We start from the raw sequence: 10,861 nt of genomic DNA, 5'->3' as shown, positions 1-10,861 counted from the left end.
TCTTTTTCAGGTGTCTCGCCGACCTCTTGCCGTACGACTCTGAGATTGGGATCGTCAAGATTGCGAAAATTCTGCAAGTTTACGCTCTAGTTCTTGCATCTTGTGACGCATCTCATTCATTGCATGGACATAATCTACTAGTCCCAAGCCGATGAAGTGTCGAGCTTTGGTATTGTGGTTCTGATGATGCTCAAAACTAGAGGAACTTGATGTTCTTCCGTGGTATTGGGATCAGTTTCGTGCCTATCTTTGTGAAGCGTTTCTTTGTGGGGCGTGTTTGGTTTAATGGTTGATTGTACTTTGTGATCAGCCATGGTGCTAAGCATTTGAAGGTCCCCATAGACAGCGTCAAATGTCCGTACCTTTGGTTGGTTACGAGCTTACGAGATTCCGAGACCTTAACAAAAGCCGCGTTAACACTAGGCTGGGAGGAAAATCGGTAATGGCACTCCGATACTTAAGTTAGTAGTGCTTTTAGAACGAGTGTCATGAGGAGAATGTTGCTTACCTCGAGGTTCCCCTCTCCCTATATTATACTATCATTAAGTAACCGTTAAGCATTTACAACCTTAAATATATGTGTATCACGATTTATCAGATTTTCGAGTTATGACTCTATTCATTTCTTTTATATACGTTAGCTTTATGTTAAGCTGATAACATATCAATTTCATTTAACCGGATTCTTAATATACTATTCTTGTCCAGAACAATATCCAATTTGAAAAGGTGAATTCCAGTTAAACAATAATTCTATTTTTTCTTTCCTAATAACAGGTAGTGTCACCCAAGATAACATTGAGGTGAGGCCACCAAAAAAAAAGTATTCCTTTTAAACTGGGCAGGCACAATGTTTATGAGCTCATCATGTATTTCATGTCCCAACTCCCACTTCCCTCCACAATGTTTTCATCATTTCAAGACAAAAAACTAAAAATGTGCTCATCATTTAATAAAAATTTTTAAACTTTACTTTAATAAGTTTAAAACAAATACATTAAAAAATGTGAAATTTATGTGTTTTTATAAGAGTTTAATTTTAATAAACTGACCGTATAAAATAGTTCACACAATTGTGCAATCTAATGACTATTTACGCAATCAATATAAAAAATAATTATTTTTACTGATATATCATTACATAATTAAATATACATATAACCCTGTTTTACCCCCAACAATATGTCAAAAATAATTTTTTTTTTAATAAAACCTTTCTTCACAAATAACTCACGTGTTTGGATAGCTAAATCGTTTTTTTATTAATCTCTGTTTCTCAACTTAGTTTGAAACTTCTCGTGCAAAAGTTCTAATTCATAAACTAAAATTTCATGCTGCTTTTAAGTTTTGTTCATTATACTGGAACAAAATGTTCAAACCAAATTATTAATAACGTATTATTAAAACAAAAACTCCCGACTAACAAAAGATCTTTGAATACTGATGAAATGCCGCAACTATATATAAAATGACATTTTAAATATGACCTACCATTTACTTAAAATTATGTAAAATGACATTTTCTTATTGGCACGAATGTGACTCTTAGGATGATATATGAACTTATCCCAACTGAAACCCTGACATACTTCCATGATTGAGCTTTGGAAACCCAAAATTCCACTGCTTCCCACATCTACAAGTCAATTGAGAATCGCTCGTCTTATTAGTTAAGAAATATAATATACCAAAGAACATTCATGATAATTCAACTGTAATGGGTTGCAAGAAGTTTCTGAGTAAGATGAAATCGGGAAGGATTTTGGTCCCCAAATGACCAAACTCCACATCTCACAACAAAAAACAAGCCAACAAGAAACCAAGCAATTCCAATGTTTAAATTTTTTCCTTTTTGTGGTCACTCTGCCAAGGATTATCTCCATAATAATAGGCAGTGCCAACCATAAGAGCCACCGTCGCGCCTTGGACCACCACACGAGCCCTCATTAGCTTCTGCCCTAAATGAGAGTTACCTCGTCTAAAACTGATCAAGCCAGCCGTTAACACACCAGCAGTAATAAAGGCACCTAAAATTAACAAAGCAGAGTTTATCAAATTTGAAGAACATTAACAGAAGTTCAATGGTAAGACACGAGAAGCACAAAGAACAATTCCAATAACCAAGAATCAAGAGAGGGAACGAAGAAGAAAGAGAAGGGGGGAAAGGGGGACCACACATACACACACATATTTGGATCTTGAAAAAACGCCCACTGTCTATCTCAATTTCAATCTTGAAAAAACGAACAAGTTCCTTTACCCTTCAGAGTGAAAGCCCCAACGTCCAATTTTTAGGCTGCGTTTGTTTACAGGGACAGGCACTGAGACATGGATACAAAATCGTGTTTGACAGATGAGACATAGACAGAGACATTGTGCCCAGAGACACTGAATTAGTGTATTTTGTGTCCATCCTGACAGGAAGGACACATAGCCACTAACAAAAGACATAACTTTTTTTTCATTTTTTCTTTCATTATTCTTTTTTAATTTTTCTCAAAATTTTTCAATGAAAAAAATAAGAATAAATTAGATTTTCATAATTTGTTCTACTTCACTAAATAGAATACAAGAACACCAAATTCTGTGTCTCTGTTCCTTGATGTCTTATTCTCAGTGTTTTGTCTTGTACTGTTCTCAGAAACAAATGCAGCCTTACTGTTACATCTAAATCCATCCGTCCCTGATGGCTAGCAACAGCAACTTAGTAACTTGATTAGTTTTCATCAAACCCAAAGTAAACTTGTTGCACTAATGCCCCATACTTATAAAAGCAATTGCCATACAAGCATTCTTAGTGGCAAATAAGCAGGTTAAGGATCAAAAGAACAATGACAAATTGAGCACCAAGATTCAAAATATAAAAATGGTTAAAATATTGGTTTCTCAATTATGCCATACTGGAGAGTGCCGCATGATAATCCTATACATCTTCAAACAAAAACATTCATCAGGAATATCTCATTATCTCCAAATATTAGAACCTTCTACTAATTAGCCATTTCCCATAGTCAATATCTTAATTCATTGAAACGGCAAATGGAAAAACCCTTGAATCTATCTTCCAAGGTAGCTAGGTGATTAGCTCTATCTTAATTCATATCCTACATAGTTCATAGTAATTCCTTATCTCCAAATACATCAAATAACTCTTTCACACCAATGCATTTAACGAATAAAGGATCAGATGCACGAGAAATGTTCAGAATGAAATTGAACGCGTGAAACTCAACCTATATCATACACAATGCAAAAAGAAATAAATTAATTAATTAATTAAAAAAAATTACCAACGGGGACTAAAGGGTTTCTGACGTTCTTCTTCTCTGGGAAGAATTCTCCGGCGCTGGGTTCCGAGATGGCCATATTCAATGCTGAAATTGAATCAAAGAATCGTAAGAGGTTGAACCCTAATCGATCGTACAACCTACAAAATTGAAACTCAAGGCCGAAAGAGTTTCTTTCAAGCCAAGAAACGCAATTAAATCATGTCTTAGGAGTTAGGAGAATTGCATTTAAAATCAAAATGTAAAAAATATACGTACCTGTTGAGCTATTTTCCTTTCTTGGATAATTCCACTTTGCTACCCCTGCTGGGTGAACACTGAAAATGAAGTTTAGGCTTACATAAACAAAATCAAGGGGAGGGGTTGGATCCGATCCGTGATCGGATTTCGGATATATCCGATTAAAGAAAATATTCCTAAAATTTCAAAAAATTATGAAAAAATCACAAATTTGGAAAAAAATTCTCTTTTTCCAAACCCTAAACCAAATCCATAATAACAGAGGAAACAGAAACAGAATTACAATTACTAAGTCAAATAACAAAAGAAGCAGAATTCCATAATTCAAACAATTAATTAATATCTAATTTTTTTTAAAAAACAATTAGCAGAAGTAGAAGCAAGAAGAAGCAGCAGAATGAAGGCAGAAGTAGAATCCCGAAGCAGAACGAACGAACAAGGCTCAGAACAGAACGAACGGCGACGAGCCTTGACGAACAATGGCAAGGAACACAGGCTCAAGCAACCAGGCGGCCAGAAGAGGGACAGCGCGACCAGAACATATGAAGAGGGCTCAAACCAACAGATCCAGAATCGCAGAGGAACAGAGGAGAGGAACGCTTACCACGAACGAGGAACAGAGGCGGCGATGGACCCAAGCAGCGAGGCGGCGATGAACGATGAGTGATGCTGCGAGGAAGAGATGAGTGAGGAACGTCGAAGAAGAGAGGAATGATGCAGTGAGCAGCGCGGGTGAGATGATCGATGATGGTGGAGAGTGAGCCACGGTGCCGTCAAAATACTCGGCCTATATTAATACAAAATATCAGCCACGAATATATTGGCTCATCTTTTTTTAATATTGGAGTGCACCTGTGTATTTTACGAGCATATCGAAAGGATTTGGACTTTTATCTTTTGTATTTGGTGGATTCTATGGTATAGAAAGAAAATTATTTTTACATGTGTAAAAAGATAGGTGTCAATTTATTAGTAGTTTATGTTGATGGTTTTTGAATGGGAAAGAATTAATTAGAGTACACAATTATTGATTCATTAAACTTACAAAAAAAAAGAGAGTGTGTGACATTATATCTGTGTCAGAGATAATTTATTAGATTTTTTTATTTTAATAAATTAAATAAATATTTTATTTATTAAAATAAATAATTTAAAAATTATTATCATATAGACGATATATATGTATTTATAAATATAAAAATATATTTTATAAAAATAATAAAAATATTAATAATTTAAATTAGACCAAACTCTTAAAAATAGAATATTTCAATTAATATAGAAAGTGGACGATCTTAACCGTACTACTTTCATCCACCGGCGTTTTTTATTAGAATTTACACTAAATCAATTCAAATAATAACAAGGCGGGATTCGAATTCCCAACATTTGTTTAAATAAACTAGTGAGCTAACCACTAGACCAAGTTCATTAATTAGTTAGTTAAAACCGCCTATTTCTTCTATTATTTTAAAACTGCTCATCTTTTCTATTATTTGAAACTGTTTATCTTTCTTATTATTTGAAATATTCTATTTTTAAGAGTTTCATTTAATTTAAATTATTAATATTTTTTATTATTTTCAAAAGTTATATTTTTATATTTACAAATACACATATCTCGTTTACAGTAAGAAGATATATGAAAATTGAAAAAATACACATATCTCGATACGGATAAAATTATCTCGTTTACAGTATAAACAAGATAAGAGATGCTGATGTATTTTTCTAATAATTTTTAAAATTATTTATTTCAAAAAATAAAATATTTATTTAATTTATTAAAATAAAAAATTCCCACATATTATTTGATTTATTGTTAATAAATATGTATATCACTAATCAAATTAGAATTAAGTCCATTAGATGAAAAAAATTTTGAAAAAAAATAATATTTTTTTAATATTAACCAAAATATTTTTCATAGAAATTAAAAAAGAAAAAGATTTAGAGACTAACTTACATAAATATGTATATCACTAATCAAATTAGAATTAAGTCCATTAGATGAAAAAAATTTTGAAAAAAAATAATATTTTTTTAATATTAACCAAAATATTTTTCATAGAATTTAAAAAAGAAAAAGATTTGGAGACTAACTTACTTTCACTCTTAAAATTATTACTATTAAAAACGAAAAAATGTATAATTTAAGTAATAGGTAATTACTATTCATTTACTGTACTTAACAAATTTAATTTGTTTTTATAATTATATGTCCTAAATATATTACTAATTATTTTTATATTTTTAATATTTTACATGTTTTAATTTATAAATTGAATTGATAATTTACTATAATTAAAGATATCCCATTTTTTTAGAAGAAAATATTTAACTTTGAACAAAAGACTAAATTAGAACGATATAAAATGTTTTAGACAAAAATAAAATATTTTTTCAATTGTAATTGAATGAATCGAAAACATTAAGGACATTAAGGACAAAAGTATATTTTACCCTATTATTAAATATTTGAAAATAAATAACAATTTACAATTGAAAAAATATTGTTTTGGTCCATAATATTTGAACTAAGTTCTAAAACATTTTATATCGTTCTAATTTAGTCTTTTGTTCAAAGTTAAATATTTTCTTCTAAAAAATGGGATACCTTTAATAATAGTAAAATATCAATTTAATTTATAAATTAAAACATGTAAAATATTAAAAATATAAAAATAATTAGTAATATATTTAGGACATATAATTATAAAAACAAATTAAATTTGTTAACCACAGTAAATAAATAGTAATTACCTATTACTTAAATTATACATTCTTTCGTTTTTAATAGTAATAATTTTAAGAGTGAAAGTAAATTAGTCTCCAAATCTTTTTCTTTTTTAAATTCTATGAAAAATATTTTGGTTAATATTAAAAAAATATTATTTTTCAAAATTTTTTTCATCTAATGGACTTAATTCTAATTTGATTAGTGATATACATATTTATTAACAATAAATCAAATAATATGTGAGAATTTTTTATTTTAATAAATTAAATAAATATTTTATTTTCTGAAATAAATAATTTTAAAAATTATTAGGAAAATACATCAGCATCTCTTATCTTGTTTATACTGTAAACGAGATAATTTTATCCGTATCGAGATATGTGTATTTTTTCAATTTTCATATATCTTCTTACTGTAAACGAGATATGTGTATTTGTAAATATAAAAATATAACTTTTGAAAATAATAAAAAATATTAATAATTTAAATTAAATTAAACTCTTAAAAATAGAATATTTCAAATAATAAGAAAGATAAACAGTTTCAAATAATAGAAAAGATGAGCAGTTTCAAAATAATAGAAGAAATAGGCGGTTTTAACTAACTAATTAATGAACTTGGTCTAGTGGTTAGCTCACTAGTTTGCTTAAGCAAGTGTTGGGGATTCGAATCCCGCCTTGTTATTATTTGAATTGATTTAGTGTAAATTATAATAAAAAACGCCGGTGGATGGAAGTAGTACGGTTAAGATCGTCCACCTTCTATATTAATTGAAATGTTCTATTTTTAAGAGTTTGGTCTAATTTAAATTATTAATATTTTTATTATTTTTATAAAATATATTTTTATATTTATAAATACATATATCTCGTCTACATGGTAATAATTTTTTAAATTATTTATTTTAATAAATAAAATATTTATTTAATTTATTAAAATAAAAAAACCTAATAAGTTGTCTCTATAACACAGATATAATGTCACACACTCTCTTTTTTTTTGTGGGTCCAATGAATCAACAATTGTGTACTCTAATTAATTCTTCCCCATCCAAGAGCCATCAACATAAACTACTAATGCATTGATACCTATCCTTCTACACATGTAGAAACAATTTCCTTTCTACACCATAGAATCCACCTTTGAATTTTATTCTAAAGAGTAAAATATAATTTTGTATAATTTATTTTATAGATAGAATAAAAAAATAGATGGTACAATACTTTTATGTTATTTGGAGTTTTAAAATTTTTTACATATAATGTACATTGGTGCAATATTTTTAAAAATATTCTATTAATAAAACATTTAATGTATATTGATAAACTTATTAAATAATTAATGCATTTTTTTAAACTGCAAATACATTAATTATAATCTCTAACATTACGAACCGAGCATATTTCTCGGAAAACCTCCACCATAAAAACAAGTCAAAGTTTTTCCAAGGAACAAACTAATCCGAGCTTCATACTCGGAATTCAAAATGCGCATACTGAGCACATTACTCAAAAAAAAAAAATACAAACAAATGAAACAAACTCAAATGAATCTCGAGGGATCACTTTACCATAACCCTTATATATCAGAGCCACAGCTCTCCTTATCAACAATACACCATACAAGAAATGACTGCGGTCATCGTCAACACATACAAGTATTATCACAATACAACATATCATAACTTGGGAAAAACATCAAATTATATAAAAAGCAGTCATTGTCAGGCCAAGTTGCGTACTCAGGAAACCCAAATACTACTACCAAGGATAGTACTCGAAATCCTTCAACAAAGCCAAAACAATTCACAAGTTCAAAACCTCTTGCACCATATACAAAATGAAGCATAAACTATAAACCTAATCTGCTTTATCACCAATGCTTGACCCCTCACTCTCACTTCCAGCAACAGCCTCATCTTCTATGAGTTCACCATTCACAACCACCTTCATAACATCAAGCTTTGAAGAATCAGCTTCCGGATATAGCACCTTGACCTGGGAAACAGCACGCTCAAAACCTTTAGCAAAAGCTTCATAGATTCCACCCTCTAATTCTTTGACCCGAGCAAAGAACTGATCATTCTCGGATTCCAAGATCTTCAACTTTTCAGACGAAGTTTTCTGGAGATTCCTCTCATCATCCAACTCCAACTCCTTCTTCTCCATGGAGGCAGAAAGCTCGGCTATCTTTTGGACTTTCTTCTGGATAATCCCAGACAGCTCTTCTACACGAGAAGCCTCATTTTGCTCCCGATCCAGGGCGAGTTCTTGAGTTCGGCCAATGGAAACAATCCGGGCACCAATCACCTACGAAAATGAAGACAAGTAAATATGGGGCATCAACAAAAATTCACAAAACACAACAAAATAATCTATACCTGAAGAAATCGGCTAACACCAGCTCGGCCAACCTCGTCAATCATTTTCATGTCATCCGGAAAACAACAAAGCTCATCAGCCATGGTCCCAAAAGGATACAACTTCGCCCACAGAGATCTAGCGTGCATGTTCTCATCATACCTATGAAGTCTTTTCTGAGATTCATAAGCAGACTCGACCATCTGCAGAATCATAGACGACTCCCCCTTACCTTCTAAGACCTCGGCAAGGCTACCTTGACCTTGCCCTCTCTTTCTCTTTTGCTTTTGCCCCAGGCCATGATGAATCAAAACAGCAGGACCTTTCCCAACATTAGATGAAACCTCCTTCTCTCCTTTCTTGCACTGATTAAAGAAGAGCTTCAAACTTGCTGTGGTAATGGCAGGAGCTTTCTCACCTGCAAATCAGAAAACAACCAAGATAACGAACAACATATCAAAACATCAACACAGAACAAATGCAATAAAATAGATTACCTATGTGATCATACACAGCCTGCCTATCAGTATCCCATTTCAACATCTCGGCAACAGATAACAAACCTTTCAGACCCAAGGATTTAAACAGAAAATCTATCACAATATCATCATCAGGCAGCCTATCATCTACGTCCAAAGCTTGATACGGCTCAGAACACCAAAACAACGGAAATCTCTCAACTAAATGCTCATTTAAATAAAACGGGAAGTCTTCAGGAACACTCCTAACCTTAACAAACATGGATTTAAAATCCTTAAACGAGGACTTATACAGGCCAAACACAGTACGGCAAGGATAACTGCTAAGATTAACCCACAACCCCCTATTCACCCCCTTTGCCTGGAACAAAGAGAAAAACAGCCTCAAAGACGGCGGACACTCCAACAGTTCCATCAAGACCTCGAATGCACGAACAAAACCCCATGAATTAGGGTGAAGCTGGGTTGGAGCACAGTTCAACCAATACAACACCCCACACTCAAAATCGGTAAAGGGAAGCCTCACACCCAACTCAGTAAATAAACAACTGTACATAAAAAAGAAAGACCAATCGTCACGCCGGTGGCATACTCGATCATCTCTTTCACAAGGTAATAACTCTATTTTAATACCACTACCCACCCTGACCCAAGAATCCGAGCCCAACAGCCTCACTGACTCTTCATCATCAAACTGGGAAACATACCTCTTCATTCTAGGATCCACCCAACCGTACAGATCACCCACATTACAGTCCTCCATCACAAGAGACAAAGCAAGAAAGAGAGAAGAGCGAAGAGAAAGGGAAATAGAGGAGTAGTTAACACTGACCTTTTTTACTCATTCCCAGTCAAGCAGAAAACACAAACTTTTTTCCTTTCTTGAGACAGAGAGGTATGAGGAAACGAAGCAATGAAAACTACGAATGACTCAAGGCACAAAACGGTTACAAACCCAGAGCATTTAAGTCAATGTTGTTAGAAACGAGAAGCATTAAACCCACTACAAAAACCAATGGACAGGGGTGCCTAGAAAAACGGAGCAGTTTCACATCAATCATGTCTCACAATGGCGCGTAACACGAGGAAGCCATAAACGTTTTACATTCTGAAGCAGAACCAAGCCGAGCTTGGGGGCTACAAGGGCCATAAGCAACAAACAAATTCGGCAGCCGAGGATTACGGTCCTCTTTGTCCGAAAGCTCGCCTTAGTCCTGTCCACACCAAGGCAAGCTTGGGGGCTATGATACGTAACCCTTATCCTCGGTTGCACAAAAAGTTCGGCACGTGAGCCAATAAACTCGGTCCCGTACCAATCGCCCGATATGCTCGGCAAAAAGGCAGACCGGAACAGCCTCACCCATTCGAAAACAAGAGACGTGCCTAGCAAGCCTAAGGCACCAAAACAGAATATCATAACCAACCTACAAACTAGGACTGACCCACATGAAAACGGTAAAACAACCCCTATAAAGCCGAACTAATATTTCCGGCTTTAATCAGGTTCCACTATCATTTTTCATACTCACTTAATTACTCTCTCTCTCTTTTCTGAGATTATTACTAACTTGAGCGTCGGAGTATCCCTTGCAGGTATTCCCGCCGCGGTGTTTGATCATTGGCCGACGTAAAGCTCTTCCTCGCGATTGACGACTTACCCAGAAGCGCTTAAACTCGACCTACCCAGTATTCGGACGAATCAATAATAATAATAATAATGTTGTTGTTATTGTTATTATTATAACTAATATTATT

At 32.9% G+C, this 10,861-nt stretch overlaps 1 long non-coding RNA gene across 1 annotated transcript; it reads right to left on the bottom strand.

Moving 5' to 3' along the window:
- Nucleotides 1-3,355: 3,355 nt before the first annotated feature.
- On the bottom strand, nucleotides 3,356-4,390 carry LOC107474783 (uncharacterized). Its single transcript, XR_001589373.3, has 3 exons — nucleotides 4,132-4,390; nucleotides 3,546-3,604; nucleotides 3,356-3,460 (listed from the first exon to the last, which is right to left on the bottom strand). It is a non-coding gene; the product is annotated as an uncharacterized LOC107474783 (long non-coding RNA).
- Between the last annotated feature and the right edge of the window lie 6,471 nt (nucleotides 4,391-10,861).

Source organism: Arachis duranensis, chromosome 2 (assembly GCF_000817695.3).
Source record: "Arachis duranensis cultivar V14167 chromosome 2, aradu.V14167.gnm2.J7QH, whole genome shotgun sequence".
Lineage (NCBI taxonomy): Eukaryota > Viridiplantae > Streptophyta > Magnoliopsida > Fabales > Fabaceae > Arachis > Arachis duranensis.
The sequence above is the reverse complement of the archived record's forward strand: the minus strand, read 5'-3'. Positions and strand labels throughout refer to the sequence as shown.